General features: G+C 42.6%; 1 protein-coding gene across 2 annotated transcripts in view; it reads left to right on the top strand.

Annotated features, from left to right (window-relative positions):
- Positions 1 to 461: 461 nt before the first annotated feature.
- The window catches only part of EPB41L3 (erythrocyte membrane protein band 4.1 like 3), a 241,134-nt gene continuing 221,950 nt past the window's right edge, over positions 462 to 19,645 (top strand). Inside the window, exon 1 of one of the 2 annotated variants that reach the window (XM_058438602.1) lies at positions 462 to 753. The gene's annotated coding sequence lies outside the window, so the exon portion shown is untranslated. The remainder of the gene's footprint in view (positions 754 to 19,645) is intronic. The other variant, XM_058438621.1, reaches the window with a different exon arrangement.

Genomic DNA, 19,645 nt, shown 5'->3' with positions numbered 1-19,645 from the left:
TGGGTCTACACACTGCTCTTCATATTTTGGCGCTTCATGTGAAGTTGGATGATGCTTAAATGAAACAGCCTCCAAGCCACTTTCTGGCCTGCATCCCTGGACTGCCGCTGCGAAGTTAACTCTTTTCAGAGACTGCAAAAATTTAATACCAGCAAAAGAAACCAAGTTACCATGTCCCCTTAAGGCACACGAAGGGACATTTATCATAGCCTCTCCCTTCCCTCCAGTCCCTATCTACACAAAACGTGTGTGTGTGTGTGTGTGTGTGTGTGTGTAATTTCCCTGCTTGCAGAGCCCGCTGGCTATAAAGCCCAGGGAGGCCTGTAAGGAGACCCATACTTTGCGAGCGCGCGGCTCGGAGGCGGGCTCAGGGCGGGGCAGAGCGCGGGGACCGCCCGGGCACCGGGCGCAGCCAACGAGCGGACGGGGAGGGCGGGCCGGCGAGGGCTGAGCGGCGCGGGCTGTCACAGGCGCCCGAAGCGCGCTGCAGGTGGCAACTTGGAGGTGCCGCCACCGCAGCTGCGGGAGGAGCCCGGGTCTGGCGGCCCCTTCCAGCCTCCAGGAGCTCTTTCCTGCCGCCGAGCCCGAGATTGGACCTCGCAGAACTCGAAGGAAAGAGTCCCTGCGGAGGGACCTGTGAGCAGCCCTACCTCTCTCTGCCCTTGCGCTACTTTTTTTCTCCAAGGAAGGTTGTGCCTGCGGGCTGCGAACAAGCTCCGGGAGGGGCCCCAAAGGAAGGCTTCGGTGACCCAGGTGAGCGCCTTTCTCTTCCAGTGCCCCATCCTTCTTGGCAGCCGGGCGTAGGCCGGGAGCGCCGCCTAGCCCCGTGGGCAGGGGCGCCGGTGCGGGCCGCCTGCCCTTGGCTCGAGGTCGATGGGGGAGAAAGCGAGGAAGGGGCGAGGCTGGCCCGACCGGGGGCTGCCTGGCAGGGTCCACCCGGAAGCGGCAGGGACTCTCAGACGGGCACCTGGAGACTAGGGACGAGCAGAGAGGTGCTTTGAGGGGGACAGAGGGCTTGCGCCCGGTTTAAGCTGGCCGGGATCGACCGCCTGCGCGCTGTGTTGGAGCTGCCGCGGGAGCCGGGCGCGGCGCCTCTGCGAACCCCAGAGCTAGTGCGCGGGGCCGGCGAGCGCACCAGTCTTCCGTCCCTCGGAGCCCAAGGCCCTGGAGGACGTCATCCCTCTCCGCTCGGGCAACTCCTCCTCCGCCCCCTCTTGCCTCCACCCCTCCGCGCCCGCCGTTTAGCCTATTCGGAGACTGTGCTTTTGCCAGCGCGCGCAGTGGTTGCTGCTGTCACTCCCCTCCCCGCCCTCGCAGGAGTTGGAGCGACCTGGGGTCTGGCTCCCCGGCCCCGGCCGCCTAGTTGTGGGCTGGACACGAGTGGGGCTGGCCAGTTCTTTGCGAGGAGGGCAGGAGTGAGCGCGGGCTCTCTCTCTAGTGCTTCCTCCGAATCCATCCCCGCCCCCCCGCAGCTCGAACCACTAGCCCAGAGAGCGGAGTCTCAGAAGCCAGACCTTGCTCACCCTGGGGAAACGGGGGGGGGGGGGGGGGCTTCCGGGAAGGTGCGAACCTCGCAGATGAGGCCAGAGCCTCCGCCTCCACCTCAGTGTTTCAGCCCCTGCTTTCCTGCTTTCAAGTGGACAGTGGCTCTGACCTCCGCATTCCGGCTTGTGGCGTGAGGGGCGCTAGCGGCAGTGTGTGTGTGTGTGTGTGTGTGGTGTGTAAGGATGAGAGAGTGCGATCCTCCGGGAGGCAGAGGCGCAGGAGCCAGTTCCCCCAGCCCGGGAGCCGCAGGGACCGCCATCCGTCGCCGCCAGCTGCGCGCAGCTGCACCCCGGCAACTCCGCGCTGCCGGCTCCTCTCCTCCCGCTCCAGCTCCCAGTCTCCCCCGACTAACGCGGCATCCCAGGATTAAAATCATCTGGCCAAAGGGTGCGGGTGGGGGATCGAGGCGCTCCCGAGGCGAATGAGGCTATTTTTCAAAATCCGGGGAGCGCCCCTCGCCCAGCGTTGCATCTTCCCGTGGCTCGGCTATAAGGACCTGCGGTGGAGGCTTGGCGGAGGCGGGCCCGCGCTCCAGAGAGGGCGTCACGTCACCCGAGAAGCGGACGCTGGGGGCTGCTGAGCCTCCGAACTCCCTTTGGCGCGTCCTGCTCAGAAGCCGGGGAGCTCCTGGCCGGCGGCTGGCTGGGGAGCGCGGCGCGGGAGGTGGGGTGGCCTGGCTGGTGCTGCGGGAGGGCGCCCCGGGCGCGTCAGTGGCTGCGTGCCGCGGCTGGAGGGCGCGCCGGGAGCTGCGGCGTGCTCGGGGCACCCGAGTGGCGCTGGAAGTTGAGCCGGGGTCCGCAGGGCTCGGTGACCGCCCTGGCGCCGCCGCTGCGGATTCGGGAGCAGCAGCCACGCGGCGCGTTCGGCCGCCCCCTCGGCCCGCCGGCCGCGGCTTTCGCTTTCCTTCTGCAGAAGTGAAGCCGCCGCCTGGGCTCGCTCCGGCTGGCGACCTTTGCACCAGAAATACCTGAGGTGCTGGAGGCGAAATCCTCCCGGGAACGAAGGGCGGCGTCCATAAGACAAGGAAAAGGAAGACGCCGGGCTCCGGCGGGTAGCGCAGTAGCGGGAGGGCGGCGCTGAGCGCCAAGGATCCCCGAGGCGAGGCGAGGCCAGGCGGACCTAACCCAGCCGGGAGGTGCTGCCCCCGCCCTTGGCGCTCTCTCACAGGCACCTGGTGTTAGTTGCGGACCCCCGCCCCCGCCAGTCCGCAACTCCCGTGTAATTCCCTCTGAAGTGCATTGGATTAAGACGGGGCCGGGAAAGGGCTGGAAGCCACTAAATGAATGAAAGTAGAAACGATGGTAAATCCCAAATCTAACTGTGGTTTAAATCTAAATTCCACGTGATTAGAAACAGATTCTAACCTGGTAGAGCAGGGTCTATGTGGGAGCTCCTATATCGCATTCAAATAATGGCAGTTACTGACGGGCCCCGCAAGACTTGCCCCTCCCAGGCTGTGATTGTACTGCTTTGGGGGGTAGGGGCGGGGTGGGCTCGAGTGTGCCCATATCGTTACACATAATCTAGAACAAGGAAAGACTCAAGTTCAGGTCGATTCTGAAATGACCTTGGGAGTCTCCGTCTTCACTTTCCCTTACTGGCCATAGGCAGTTCCCAGTTGGATCAATTACAGTTCAGATTTAGTGACACCAAGGGGTCAAAGAGCCTCTTGTAACATTAGTTAATAGTCTTCTTAGAATGTGTAGTAACCTTAGGAAAACATTCTCAGTACTGAGGAGCAGAGGTATAAAACCGAAAGTTTGCAGCTAGACTATGACCTCTCAATCCCAGTAATGGAAATACAGCTCTTAGTGGAATGTAAGTTATTGAAGGCAGGGTTCTTTCTCATTCTTTTATTCCCAGAGTCTGGCACTTAGTAGGTGTTCAACAAATGTTTGTGTAGACCAGGGCTTATAATTAAAGACATTGCACTGAAAAGACATTTAATAATTTTTAGGTCAATCATTATTAAAATCAGAATATTAAACTAATTATATATCCCAAAGAGTTTAAAAATATAACTAAGCCATGCACACTGGTCCTCATGAGTTATGTTTTTAAACTCTTTGGGATTGGTGAAATCACTTCAAATAAGAAGGCACTTAAGATATTGGAAATTTAGAAGTTACAGAGTGGTAGAGTTGCATGGTTAAAGTCCCTTTATAACAGTCTCTAGTTGAATACCTATAGAAACTGGGATCTCACTACTTTCAGAAATGTTTGATTCCATTTTAGAGAAATTTTGTATTTAAATGTTAGGAACACAGGATGAACATGCCATGGTTCACATCTGTCCACATGAATCTCACATTCTAGTTGGTAGGCCAAAAAGGAAGGAAGCGTTATGATTTTGATGCTATTGTGTAGATACATGAGAAAGTTAAGGGATCTCAGCAAAGTGACCTCACACTTTGAACAGCAACAGCAAGGGAACTTCACAGAGGATGGGTCTTGTGGTCTGAATTTGAAGAGAAGTTCTCCTGGAGCACTGCATAAACAGACTAATGAGAAGTCCGCGGAAGGTCAGCCTGCATAGCTTTCCCTTCCTTCCAGTTCCACCTTCTGAGCTATAACACCCTGCCTTCTCTCTCTTCTACACACCCACCATTATTCTATTTAAGAGCAGTTTCCATGTCTCTCTGTTTCTTCTTTTCTCCAGGCCAAAGAGCCACAGATTCTTCATGCTACCTCCAATCCCAAATAACCCATTCTCACAATACACTGAACATTGGCACGCTTTCCTCTTGAGGAATTAGGGAGGGAGAAGCAAAAACTCAAGCAGGGCATGATTTTTGTAGGATTTTAAGTGAGGGCAATTTGGCTGTGAATGGTTTATTAAAAAGATCCAAGAAGTGAGATGAGTCACAGTCCACTCTGGGCAACTACTTCCTTATCTGTAAGGAGAATAATAATTTTCACCTACCACACTGTGAGAATTAATTTGTGACTTCACAGTTATCTGAGTTACTTGGAAGCAAAGTGTGAGACCTAGCACATGGGAACACAGAATTTTCCAGTTCAGAGCTGGTTAATCAAGAATAGCAAGAAGCACAATTAGTAAGGAAATATGACTTTCATTGGAGAACTGCTAAAGAGACTAGAGATTTTAAAAGGTATTGAAACCCGCTATTTATATTAAAGATTAAAAAATAAATATGGCTATTAGAAAATGTGTATGATTGGTCATTTTGTCAGGGAGTAGAGAAAACTGGAATGTAATACTCAAAGTAGCCACCAGATCACTGAAGAGATTAAAATAACTTGTTTTGTTTTCATGCTAGTTCAGTAGTATGTGAGGCTTGTATCTGGGAGGATTTGGTGTCATGATGATGTCTTGTAAAAAAGCAGGGCTGATTGATGTCTAGTGTGCATTCTGAAGTGCTAAGGGTCTCCTAGCCCAAAACCAATGCAAGGACCAATGTTCTAGTGGGATTGTGGGAAGAATTCTAGATGTGGGAGCTAAAAGGACACTGTCTTGGAATCCTAAATAATGAGAGAGTGTGCAGCAAGTTAAAAGCAGCGACGAGACAGGGGAAGGGCACTGAATATAATTGGGGCCGATTGGGTGCGATTTCAGTCAAGCAGCATAAATGAAGATCAGAATGGAGAAAAGACATGAATGGACAAAAAAAATGCATGGTATAACTTACACTGGGGACTTTGAAATAAAAAGAGAGAGAAAGCTACCATTTCTTTGTGTGGTGGGAAAACAAGGGTGAATAAGAACTTGGGCACCTCCCTTCTGAAGTCAGCTCATTGTATAAGATCTCTGAGCCACCAAATCCTCATCAGTAAAATGGGGATAGAAATGCTTTATGGTAAGAAGTCAACAGAAGAACATATAAAACACCTAGAATGTGACCTGGCTTTTAGGTAAGCTGCTCTGGCAACAAGCTACTTGTTTTCTAGAACCAGGAGTGTTGGTTGGCTGGATGCATTATTGCCACATCTTTATTTTAACTCTTAGCCTTCACTAGAAATCTAGTCTCACATTTGAAACTGGCAAGGGGATATTTTACCCAGTTATTCCCCAGTCATCTCAAACTGAATATGTTTAAAAATTTCTTTCATCAATTTCATACTTTCTTCCCTTACCCTAGGACCACTATGTCCTGAGTCACCTGCTTGGGAGACCTGGTCTTCATTTTTTTACACCTTTCTCTTCTCACATTGCTCCCTGACAGACACACACCACGGAAATGTCAGGGTCCCCATGGTGGTAACTCCCACTGCCACTTCCTTTCTATCAGATCCCCACCAGTCCTAGCTCTGGCTCTTGCTACCTCCTGCTTGGATTGTTGGGGTAATTATCCCAGCTCATTCTCATTCTGCCTTCCTAACTTCTGCTTCCAGTTCAGTTCTTTTACAGTGCTCCTTTGGTTGTATCACTCCCTGCTGCAAACCTCAAGCCACTTCTGTTTCCTAAAGTGTAAGTGCAAACTCCTTTTGATTTGTATTCAAAGCCCTGTGTTTGCTCTCCTGTATCTAAGTGTTCAGATCTCCTGAGGCCCCAACAGGAAACCTGTGGCAACTCTCCCCAATTCCTATGCATGCCTTTAAGTTTGATTTCTCTGTCCGTCGCTCACCCCATTTCTTTCAACTGAAATGCCCTTCCTCCCCTTTCTTCACCTTGAAATCCTGCACTCAAACACCACCTCCCTTGTGATGTTTTTCTCGATAATTCTCAGAAGATATCTCTCTCTCTCATCTTTCCTTCTGTAGCTCTTTGCTCCTTCTGCTCTCGTGGCACTTCTCATGTATTTATTCTTTGCTGTGTTTTACTGATTGGGAGCTGTGACTTCATCCTATTCACCTTTGTATTCCCCAGTAAGTTTTGTCCGGAGTGGGGGCTCCACGGTAACTTGTCACTGAGAGGATGATTGTCTAGAGACATCTGAGGAGAGTTTATGACAGAAGAAGAGAAGGATGTTGTTCCAATCCCATGTCAAGTCAGTATGAGGAAGAAGTAGCCAGGCCTTGATGAGGTCTTTAAAGACAAAGTGGAAAAACAGGCAATTATCTGGAAACTTCAAAAACCACCCTCTACCCACATTGGCCTAATTTCATGGATAATTTATGCCTTGGTAGCTGGAAGAATCTGTAAAATTGACATTCTTCATTATAGTGATGAGATTATAGTCATGTGAGCTAGACAGAGCTTTCAAAAGTAGAATAGAATGTGGAGAGTCTAGCTGATAATGATTGGGCTGAAGGAAAAATGAGATATGCTGGGCAAGATGCCCATAAAGTACTGAATGCATTCCTAAATACATGAGCGAGGCCAGACACCGTGGCTCACACCTGTAATCCCAGCAATTTCAGAGGCTGAGGTGGGATGATCATTTGAGGCCAAAGACCAGCCTGGGCAACAAATTGAGATGCTGTCTCCACAAAAAATTAAAAATTAACCAGGCATGGTGGCACATGGCTGTAGTCCTAGCTTCTTCAGAGGCTGAGGCAAGAGGATCAGCTGAACCCAGGAGCTGAAGGCTGCAGTGAGCTATGATTGTGTGCCACTGCACTCCAGCCTGGGTGACAGAGCATGACGCTTTCTTAAAAAAAAAAGTTTATTCATACTTTTAGAAGATTCAATTTCTTATGGTCTCATACTTTTTTTTTTATTAAAAATGAAAACATTGCCCATAATCCCAGCACTTTGGGAGGCTGAGATGGGTGAATCACTAGAGGCCAGGAGTTAGAGGCAAGCCTGGCCAACAAAGTGAAACCCTGACTCCCCGACTCTACTGAAAAATACAAAAATTAGCCTGGTGTGGTGGCTCATGCCTGTGATCCCAGTTACTTGGGAGGCTGAGGCATGAGAATCGCTTGGACCTGGGAGGTAGAGGTTGCAGTGAGCCAAGATTGCACCACTGCAGTCCAGCCTGGGTGGCAGAGTAAGACTGTCTTAAAAAAAAAAAAAAAAGAATGAAAAGATAAAGCCATGTCATTCCTCATGTGTATACTATATATTTGGGGTCAGGTGAAGAAATAAATTATTATAAGAAGATGACCAGCTTCCATATTTCAGGAATAAAAATGCTTCCAAATTATTGAATATACAATACCCTTCAAATTGAGAGGATAAATTCACCCTCATCAAATAGTTGTAAATAGTCCATTGCTCACTAGGAATGAGCAAAAAGAAAAATAAACAGGCAAGATCAAGTACTGAGGTTTTGAGTAGTTAGGAATTAGATAATTTCACGTCATGTTAGAATTATGTACTGAAACCTCCTGAGTTATGAGAAATTGAATGGCTCTGAATGATCAAGAGCTGCTGTATCTATGTTGCATGGATTTTGACACATGGTATTTATAAAGTTTACACAAATATGTTACAAAATGGAAAAGATGTTGGCTATCCACTGTGTGCAAACATTTGGTCACACGTGTGTGATTCATATCAAAATGCTGTTCCATACCCAGCTCATCTGCAGCTTACTAAGCCTCTCTTGGCCTCAGCTTTCTCACTGGCAAATAGAAATAACAGAATTCCCTGCATCACATACAGGATGAAAAAAATTTAATGACGTCAGCTATGTGACTGTAGCTTATGAGTGAAAAAGTGGGACCAAATATTTTAGTTACTGGTCTGATAGTTAAAAAAAAAAAAATCAGCATTATGCCCTACAAATCTCTCCATCTCTGTAACCCCTTCAGTATAAAAACAAACATGGAATATTCACAGGAACAAATTTAAATACAAACAAATGTTTAATCAGAAACTCATATTCACCTTTAAGTAAAAAACATTTCTTTCCCCCTAATAGTCACAGCATTCTGCAGAGCTAAAGAAGGAGACCAGAAGTCTGTGGGAGCAAAGATCATTTTGTGAAGCTAGAGGTCCGATTTAAAAGCAGTTGCTGCCACAGATTAAAACATATTTTCATTCTGCCTAAAATATTCTCTTTGAATATTGGGTGCCTTTTTTAGGTTGCTTTGTGAATAATATGCACAAAATGAAAATGTTAAAAAAAACATGTAGCCTGCAAACCCCAAAGAGCAGAATAAACATGGTGATACAATATAAAATGAGCAAGATTTCCTTACTATTAAGCTCACTGCATACTGGGAGGCATAGCAACTGCTAGACTCACCCTGCTGCAGTTTCAGTACCAGTAGGTACTAGCTGACTATCTGGCGATAAGTCACCTAAGTTTGTTGAGTCTTCATTTCTTCTGCAAAACAAGCTTAGTAATACATATATAAGAAAAAGAAGTAATACTTAGAAAATGGCTAGCGTGTCGTAAGTGCCCAAAGAAATGTACCAGTATCTTTTTGTCATATAATGCGTATCTTTTTAACATTTAATTCAGTCTGAAAGTCCATATTTAATGGATCACGTTTTACTCTCAACATTTATGTTTCAAGCTCTTCTTGGCCCTGACAATGTTTATTTACTTTTTGATGATTTAAAAAATAAATTTATAGTCCTGAGTATATTTAAATGTAATTTTCCTTTTGCCCTTTTTCGTGTTTTAAAAAAAAAAAGTAACCAAAGCAAAATGCAGTTAGGAAGATAAACCTGATAATCCTACTGCAAAATGTTTCTGCATTTTGAAATCAAATAGAAATTAATATTTTGTTGATCTACCTCCTCTATATCTGTATCATTCAAACAGAAAAAGTAATGAATATCATATTTAGCCTTGCTTATTCTAAAGTAATCCATGACAAATTAATTTATACTTTTTAATCTTGAGGTGATCTACATTGATCATTTAATTACCAAAATAATTAGGGAAAACTGTTACACTTTCATGTTTTCAAATGGACAGGGATGATCTGCTCTTTTTTTTTTCTTTTATGAGACAGGGTCTTGCTCTGTCACCCAGGCTGGAGTGCAGTGGCACAATCACAGCTCACTGCAGCCTCGACCTCCCAGGCCCACGTGATTCTCCTGCCTCAGCCTCCCTAATAGCTGAGACCACAGGCACATGCCACCATATCCTGCTATTTTTTTTTCTTACTTTTGTAGAGATGAGGTCTTGCTGTATTTCCTAGGCTGGTCTGGAACTCCTGGGCTCAAGCAATTCTCCAGCCTTGGCCTCCCAAAGTGCTGGGTTTACAGGCATGAACCTGCTTTGATCTGGTTTTTAAAAGAGCACTTTAGTTCATAGTGGATACTGAATTATAGTAACTATGCAGCTTAATAACTTTAATAAAACTATTTCTTTGACTCTGTCACCACTCACAAAATAGTCATTCTAACCATAGTCAGATTTCTCCCAACTGAGTTTGGGGATCCCTGGAGATCTCTCCCCTGCTTACAAAACTGAATCCTCTCTGAGCCACTTAGACTAAGCAATTTTTACTTGCTCCGATTTTGGGCACTATAGTGACACCTAACATCAAATATCTCAAAGGATGCTACTAAACCCCTTGTGGCCAGCACCCAGCAGAGAGTCACTAGGACGGCCGGGAAGTGAGTAACGGTGTTCTCCTGCTTCCCTGAGGTCTGGAGGCGATAGAGGTTCTGGACCATTGACACCTGTGGCCTCATGAGGTCCACCTGGCACATGTAAATGTTTAGATAAGGGTTACCAACTTGTAAGCTCAAGAAATGTTTAAAATGTATCAAATAGGCAATGGGGAACCAGTGAAGAATCATATTGCAAAGGAGTAATATGGCGAGATGAGATAGGGAAAGGCTACTCTGACTATGAGTGGGGAAAGTTTGATGGCCTAAGAGTACAGAAAACCTTGGCGCCAAGGTTTGTACCTTGATTTCCTTTTCTCTTTACCTGGGTTCTTTCCCAAAAGACTCCTTACTTTTTCTCTAATAGTTAGATATTGGAATATCAAAAGCTAAAAATATATAGATCGTATTTTTAAAAAGGTCAGATGGCATATTTTTAAAAGATCGGATGATGTAGATACTTTTCTCTCACAAAATGTATGAGCCCTGGGGAATATTGTCATGTTACAACATCATCTACATTATTATAAAGGATGAGTAATTTGTACTATTCTTAGCTATTATTTGCTTCCTTTGAAAACATATTTTAGATAGAAGAGAATTAGGTAATACAACAGTGAGTAATGTGGCTGAAGTGTACATGTGACCCAGTTGCCAAACCTTTTCACTAAGTGAAAAAGTATCATGACGTTTTGTTTTGCGTCTGGTGCTTTAATAGATGAGTATACTCTTTCCTTTCAGGTTACTCCACATGTGTTTTTCTGTAAGTGTAACATTGGTCTCTGTAGTATACAGTTAGAACATAACTAACTGTGTTTCAGGAAAAGTAAGCAGCAATGTCATTTTCCAGATTGTGGGTTCATCATCACTTAATTTCCCTAGATAATAGTTTATTCATCTTTGTGATAGAGTTACAGCTGCTTCGGCTTTCAAATCTACAATCCTGAAGCATTGTCATAGATTAAAAACCTTTTTTTTTTTTAAACTTGATAACATAGCATACACTTCATGATTGTTTTCATAGCTCAGGGTTGTTGAAACACAATTTCGACATGAAAAAAATGAAAATATCACTTTACACAGGTTTTGCTATGGAAAAATACTAAAGAATTCTTTAATAATAATATTGTTATTGTTAGCTCAGGTAATATAGTTTTTCACCTCTGGATAATTGATCACATTGATCTGATAACAATTAATCTATTGCTTTTCTGAATTAACTCAGTACTTTCACTGTTTACCATGTTACCTAGAATCTCATTTTATTATTTTCCTTTCCTTTTACGCATCATCATGGATTTGGATGAATTCAAAGAGGTTCTGGGTAATCTTTTCAAAGCATAACAAGAGGATTTATCTAGATGGCTCCATTAAAATAAATAAAAATGATAGTACATGGCTAAAGTGTAGTACATCTCTTAAAAACACTTTCTCCTGGCCTCCATTTGGCATAAGGAAAGGGTGTGTTTGTTACATTTGATTAGCTGTTAGTCTAGAGAAAGATAAAAGTCCACTAGACCTGGCTGGAATGTAGCAACTGGCACATTCCTGCCTGACTCTGACCTGCTTATATAATGCTTCAAGGAACAGCTGAGCTGAATCATGAATAGCTGAATGGTTTTCTGTGGAAGGTGCAGTTAACTTTGTATCTGGAAATGAGTGTCTGATCCACAGAATTATTTCTCTGACTAATAGTATAATGTTAGTAAGACTAAGGAAAAGGATTGATAATAGAAAAAAACATAAAAGAGAAAAGAGCCATTTTCATACATTAGACTTCGCTGGGCTGCATGTGGATGGAAGTGAGTGCACTGTACCAGGGACTCAAGAGAACAAGTTGCACTGTGTTCACAAAAATCTAATCAGAGTGAAGTGTGCTCTTCTTCTTTTCTGCCCATTGCTTCTGAACTTCATCCTAACCCCCACCTTCCCCGCCCCCACCTAAACCTCTCTTAATAGTCAAGAGCCCCATTCTTGTGGAGTTGTCTTTGTATTATACATACATCACATAGTAGGCGTTTAGTAGATACAAATCATTACAGTGTAGTGTTGTAAAATAGAAATTAGAACACATAATAATTGTATTTTCAAAAAAGTTTTAGTGGCTGAGTTAACTAGAGTAATATTTTAAACATATCTTATTTAACACCAAATACCCTGTTTGGTGTTAAAGGTGTAATCAAACTGTATATTGAAGTTACAGGGGGAGGTTCAATAGGAACCTATTACACCTTTAACACCAAACAGGATGTTTGTGAGCACATGCATTCTACTAGGACTGAAAATACCAAGTTCTGTTCTAAAAACATTATTTTTTTTGATGGTGGGATGGTTTTGCTGTTGTAGAGACAAGATAAATTTGTCTGTATGGGGTTGCTTGTTGGAGATTTGTGGTGTAGTTTTTTACCACTGTTTGTTGACTTTCGTCTGTTCACAAAGATACACATTGAATTCAGAAATTTGTTTTCCACCATTGACCTACTAAAGTATGAATTTGCACATGATATGAGAAGGAGCATCAAAGATGTGGGGAAGCCAAGGTCAATGACCTCCAAATGTTTGGAAGCCTTTTATTTTTCCACTGAAATCCCATGGGGGAGAAACTTGGTCTCAGTTCTGTGTGCTCTTTAGACGTAGGTTGAGCAATGTTGCTAAGCTGTTCTCCTTCTTTAGTCCATGGTCTTACCTTAACTTTTTTACATTTCCCGCATAAGGAATGCATGTTTATCTCATATTTTGGGAGGTATTGGCACTCTCTTTCTGAATATTTTTCAAAGCAGAAGACAAGCAATGATCAAAGAGTAGTTTATGAATGTTGTAGATTTTGTTTCTAAGAGCATAGGAATGCTTCTTTTCTTCAGTCTCTGGCTTTTTTAGCCTTAGGGTGAAAAGACTAGAGTGATAAAAGCAGAGACCTACTTTATGAATATAGGCATTCCCCATTTTACAGCTGAGTCATTTTTTGAAAAGCGTATTTGTAAGTAGTTGTTTGGAATTTTGAATTATTTGCCTGGAAAGAAGATATTAAAAATTATGTTTATGTTTCCAGGCTAGTCCAGACAACTATATTAAACCTATGTTATGAACAGATTTTGTAACTGCAGTATTAATATCACTTATGGGACCTTGGAACAGGAAGCCAAATGGAACCTCCCTAGATGGATAGCCTACGGTGAAAATTTTTGGATGAATATATAGTGCTTTGCAACTTCCTTCCTGAATCCCTCATCTGTCTTCTAGTGCTCATTTCTTTGGACATACTATCCCAAGTCAAACTGTTTTGCTCATAGTTAGGTTTTCTTAGTTTCCAAAATATACTTCTTTCTCCAAATTTATTACATTGTCTTTCTCAAATAAAACTACCATTTTTTTGTTCTTCTGATCAAGTCATAGATAGGAAAGTAGTGTGATTGAATTAATTATATTTGCAGAAAGGATTGATGACCCTATACTCCTTCCTCGTTATTTGCATTTAAAAAATAGAATGACTTGTAACTCAAATCAAATACAGGTTGTTGTATTTTCTTCAGTTTGATATTCATTTATCATCTTTTATAAGCAAGGTACGGTTACACTATAAGAATTTAAATGTGAATAAAATATGATGCTATCATCTTATAGGGAGGCAAGTATATAAAACAATATAAAGTGTGATAATGATGAATGGCAAAAGAGAATTTTATGAAAATACCAAATCTTATACATCACTGGAGGGAAGAAGGTAAATTGATACAATAATATTGAAAAACAGGAATTGTCTTTTAAAGATATGCATACTGTCCAACACAGGAGTTTTACATTTCATTATATATTATAGATAAACTCTTGCATGTACACACCAAGAAATGTTTCAAAGTTATCCATAATAGCAAGAAATTGGAAACAACACAAATGTCTATGGACAAGAGAAGATAACTGAAGTATGGCATGTTCACTAAATGAGATACCATACAACCGCAAAAATGAACCATAGCTATCAACCAACCACATGATGAATCTTTAATATTGTTGATTTTTTTACTTTGCAGAAGATTACATGATATAATAGCATTTTTATAAGGCTCAGAAACTGAAAAATGTAACAATATTGTTTAGGAAAATGTGCAGGAAGGCAGGAGGACTGCAGAGTAGAGGCAACCACATTGGTGACATTCTCATCATTAAGTGAGAGTTCACAGGTGTTCATTTTGTTATTATGCTTCATCTCTTACATATGTATATGTATTGTAAGCAGTTGTTTGGAATTTTGAATAAAATAAAAACCTAAAGAGTTTTTATTATGCAGTATTATTTATATAATATATATGCATATGGATATAATATATATAATATTGCATAATAAAAACACTTGTATTGTATCATAAAAACACTTTAGGTGCATTTTTTTAGTGATCGCTCCAGTTCTGGGGAATCATCAAAGAGGAAGCAGTTGATTTTGACTGGGAGACTGGGAAGGATTCACAAGGGAGGCTGAGTTCACCCTGGACTTGAAGGAGAAGTATGGTTGTAGGGGTCAGGAAATGTTGAGTGCTGGAAAGTGGAGAAAGAGTGCAGCAGGCATACACGTAGTAGGCTTGAGATGTAGAACAGTTGGAGTGATTCACGGGTGGGCTGTGCAGGAGTGGGGGTAACAGCTGAATTTGGGAGAGGTGAGGGAAGGGTGGTGCTGTCATTGTTCTATATTTCTGTGGAAGGCAACTATAATCCTCCTGCAAAACCCATGAGATTAGCAAGGGAGATTGCTGAGAATGAAAGGAGTGGTGCCTGGAGAAATCCAGGGAAACCAGAAGAGAACAGAAGACCTTCCTTCTGGAAGACCACCAGAAGGAAGGGTTGAGGTGCTGGAGGAGAACCTGAGGGCACAGAACTAGGACGTCCCAGTTGGAAGGGATTTCAGGCCTGTGGAAGGTGGGATTTCATAATATAGATAGGGGTTGTCCTTCAAGAAAAAAGGAGTACTAAAAAGCCATGCTCTCTTTCTATTTCTCTCTCTGTGTTAAAAATTTTCTTTTTGTATGCGTATAGATCACAGTTACCTAAAAGTAAAACAGCTTTTGGGTGACTTATTGTGGTAGAAGAGAAAGAAGAGACAGAGAAAAAGAACTATCATTTACTGAGGGCCTACTATGTGCCAATATTCTGCCCTGAGGGCTGGAAATATCTTCATTTCTGGCCTTTCCCACAACTTCTGGAGTATCTAATGTTAAGAGATAAAAACAATCACACTCTTTATTTTTAAATGTACGGTGATGTTATTTTTGTATAGTCACCCTCTAGTGTTCTCAAATAGTAGGTCTTACTCATTCTAAGTAGTTTTTTTGTACCCATTAGCCATCCCCACCTCCCCCATGTATCAAAACATCTCATATACCCAGTAAATGTGTACATATTCTATGTACCCACAAAAATTAAAAATTAAAATAAAGAGATAAAACCAAGGTTTACAGAGGGTGAGTCACTCACCCAAGCCAAAGTCGATTCATAAAAGACAGACTACCTCTGTGAAATCAGTTTCTCTCCTTGCTCCATGCTTCTCAAAAAAAAAAGGAGAAGAAAAAGGAAAATATAAGAAGCAGTTTTAAAAAAAAGTCTAAATTAGATACACTGAGAAGTTCAATTTTGTGCTTTTTTTTTTGCTCTGATATCTTTAGCATTTTTAAAGCTCAGTTCTTTTCTCTTGATGTTTAACCATCTTAGTCTTGATGGGAGGTTCTAACACCTTATCGGTTGCTTCCTTTGGGGTGTCCACTCAGTTAGCTATGTTCTAGCAGGTGTCTCTGGGTAATGTACTTAAATAAAATTTTTGCTGTAACTAGCCTTGTCCCCTGGCCATGTTCATACTGTCTTCACACACATAACCTGACCCTGACATAGCTACAGATTTGTCTTTTCTCACTGATTTTACTAATGTATAATTATTTTCTTTTTATTAAAATCATAATCATGCTTTTAGTTGCTGTTCCTGGAAACTGCATATTAAAATAATTATTTTTATCTTGCTGACACTAAAGTTACGACTCATACATTTCATAATCATAGTGCATTAATGTTAACTCCATACTTTCCTGCCTGTGGCTTCTCAATGAAGCTGGAAGTGGGTTTTTTCCTAAGAATTAGGGGAGTACAGAAGGAGTGTGAGAATGGATAAAGTTTGCAACAACTTCAGAGGGCAGAGGTACAAAAGAGCCAATGAGGGAGCACAAAGAGGATTTCTAAAGCAGCAGAGAAGGCCTTCAGGAGGTTAGAAAAACCCATCTCTTGTAGAAGTGGCCATCAGCACGGCTCCATTTCCTCCTGCTTTGCGGAGAGACTCCAGAGCAGGAGTGAGACCCTAATTCTGATTCTACTTGAATGTGGGAGGTATTGGGAGACAAAAGAAGCTCATCTATAAACATTTTCCATGAATCAAGCAGAAACTTGGGTTTTAAAGGCAAGTGCAATTGAGATATGCATCTGATCATGTAAGGGAAGTTATTCATTTTGAAAACAATTCTGAGATTCATTATAAGTTGAAGATTTATGAATCAAAGTGGTGGAAAAGTAAGGTGAACAATTAATAATTCTGTACAACTATTGCATACAGAGAAAGGGACTATAATTCTAGCCTCCTACACCTGTGGACTATTCCAACATTGCTCTTGGGTAAAGACCAGAATTCTTCCCCTGGCCACATGGTTTGCCCCCATCCATTTCTGCAGCCTCATCTTGTATCATTTGCCCTTCTGCTGTGTGTTCTAGATTAATAGTTCTCAACTGTTTTGGTCTCAGGACCACTATACATCCTCAAAGATGACTGAAGACTGCAAAGAACTTTTTATACATGTTATCTATTGATATTTACTGCCTCAGAAATTACAACTGAGAACGTTTTTGATATTTATTTTTAATTCACTTAAAAATAACAATAATAAGTCTATTTCATGTTAACATAAATATTTTTATGAAGGTTAACTGTGTTTCCCAAAGCAAAAATAGCTTTGGGTAAAGACTGTCATTGCAAATCTATTTAATGTCTGGCTTAGCAGAACAGAGTGGATTCTCATGTCTACTCCTGCATTAGAAACTGAGGGTGAGATATCACACATCATGTAGCTTGTAGAAATTTCTACTCTAAGCTCATGGGAGAATGAAAGTGAAAAGGCAAATAAGGTCTTAGTATAACCAGGAAAGTGACTTTGACCTCAGGGGTCCCTGAAAGGATCCTGGGGACTTCCCAGTCCCTGGCTCCTACTTCAAGAATCATCAACCCTAAACCCATGGCATGGGCCTTTGTTTGGTTGGAGGGGTCAATAGGGTGACTGATGGGGATAATGGGAAATAGGGCTAGGAATTTAGGTTGAGACTATAGCATACCTTGTCGCATTTGGACATTCCTCATCTCCTGAGAAGGAACTGAGCATTACTGCCGAGAGGCAGACAACAGTTGGAGATGTTCAAAAGTTCACTCTGAATTGACACGGCTTTGTGTTTCTCAAAGGTCTTGTACGGGCATCATTTTTGTTACTGTAACTCTATAAAAAAGCCAGGACATTTATTATTTTCTTTCTTCCCTCAAGAAAACAAATGTCTAGTGGCTTGGTCAAGGTCACCAACTTCCTTAAGAGATGACTGAACTCCTGCCTCATACTCCCTAAGTCCCTCCTCTCTGCAAGTGTGTCCTCTCACTCAAAGATCAACTCACCATAAAAAAGACCCATGGATGCCAGGGACTAGTGATGAAATGTACAGGCAGAAATTGTTTGGAAACATGCCGGGCACAGTGGCTCATGCCTGTAATCCCAGCACTTTGGGAGGCTGAGGCGGATAATCACTTGAGGACATGAGTTTGAGACCAGCCTGGCCAACATGGTGAAACCTCGTCTCTACTAAAAATACAAAAATTAGCTGGGTGTGGTGGTGCACACCTGTAGTCCCAGCTACTCAGGAGACTGAGGCATGAGAATTGTTTGAACCCTGGAGGCGGAGATTACAGTGAGCCAAGATTGTGCCACTGCACTCTAGTCTGGGCAACAGAATGAGACTCCATCTCAAAAAACAAAGCAAAAATGTGTTTGAAAACAGATATTTATGCTTACCTCCATGACAGCAACTCATTTATGCACCAATATATACCCTTTTTTCTGCATCTTTAGCAAGTAAAAATAGCTAATTACAAGAGAGGATCAACTGCTCTTCCTGGGTGCTCTTTGGCCAATACAAATACAGTCTGCATATCTGCAATGAGATGAACATTCACCATTCATTATCAGGACTAAGGAGAGTAGGTTAGAAACAAAATGCTATCCGAAGCTCAAGTTGTTAAATTTTAAAATATTCAAAGGACATCAAGAACACCTTGCATGGATGCTTTTCCAGGATTCGCATAGAACGGGGATGCCACAGGCAAGGACAGATCCCCTGAGGGCTGTGGAATGAGTGGGGACAGCCCCGCCCATCTCTGGTCTTGGTAGGCATTTCTGTCATGATTTCTTCCAGTGTCTTTCAGGCATCTACTCTCATCCTACTATCTGCTGAGAATAAGACAACATTTCTTGAATTAATGCTAGGCAGCTTTTTATTCTGTTACAAATTGCAGTCTTTTAACACTTTACACCAACTGTTGACTTCCATTCATTCTTTCCTTTCAAGATTGGGTCTACACAGGGTGGCCAAATAGTTCCAAAAACATTCTGATAGTAGTGCTTTTTTTTTTTTTTTGCCCTAATTGTGGCAAAATACACATGTCATAAAATTTACCATCTTAACTATTTTAAGTGTACAGTTCAGTAGAATTACGTGTGTATATATTTTTATGGATTGAGAACTTAACAATTTATTTATTTATTTTAGATACAGGCTTTTGCTCTGTCACCCAGGCTGGAGTACAGTGGTGTGATCATGGCTCACTGCAGTCTCGAAATCCTGGGCTCAAGTGATCCTCACACATCAGCTTCCCAAGTACAGGAAGTACCCTGTCTCTACTAAAGTACAGGTGTACTACAGGTGCACACCACCATGCCTGGCTAATTTAAAAAAATTTTTTGTAGAGACAGTGTCTCACTATGCTGCTCAGGCTGGTCTCAAACTCCTGGGCTCATGTGATCCTCCCACCTCAGCCTCCTAAAATGTTGGGATTACAGGTGTGAGCCACTGCACCTGGCCAAATTTTATTTATTGTGCTACCCTCTAATGAAGCTTTTCTTGGTATGCATGTCATAAAAGTTCAAAATAAATAGTCTTGGCCTCATTAGTTTATGTTGTTTTACAACTAATCTCCAGAACTTACTTCATCTTGCGAAACTGAAACTCTACACATTAACCAACAGCTCTCCATTTTCCTTTCCCACAGCCTCTGGCAACCACCATTCCACTTTTTGTCTGTATGAATTTTACTACTCTGTATACCTCATATAAGTGTCTGACTTGTTTCGCTTAGCATAGTGTCTTCAAGCTTCATCCATTCTGTTGCATGTGTCAGTATGTCCTTCCTTTTGAAGGCTGAGTAATACTCCGTTGTACGTACATACCACATTTTGTTTGTCCACTCATCCATAAATGGACACATGTAGTTTCTACCTTTTGACTATTACAAATAATTCTACTGTGTACATGTGCATGCAAATACTTCTTTGAGACCCTGCTTTCAGTTCTTTTGAGTTGACAGTAGCATTTGATGGAACTGATTGGTAGTGTACATCTGTA

The sequence above is a fragment of the Hylobates moloch genome, unplaced genomic scaffold (assembly GCF_009828535.3).
Source record: "Hylobates moloch isolate HMO894 unplaced genomic scaffold, HMol_V3 SCAFFOLD_5, whole genome shotgun sequence".
NCBI lineage: Eukaryota > Metazoa > Chordata > Mammalia > Primates > Hylobatidae > Hylobates > Hylobates moloch.
This window is presented reverse-complemented; position numbering and strand designations above follow the sequence as displayed.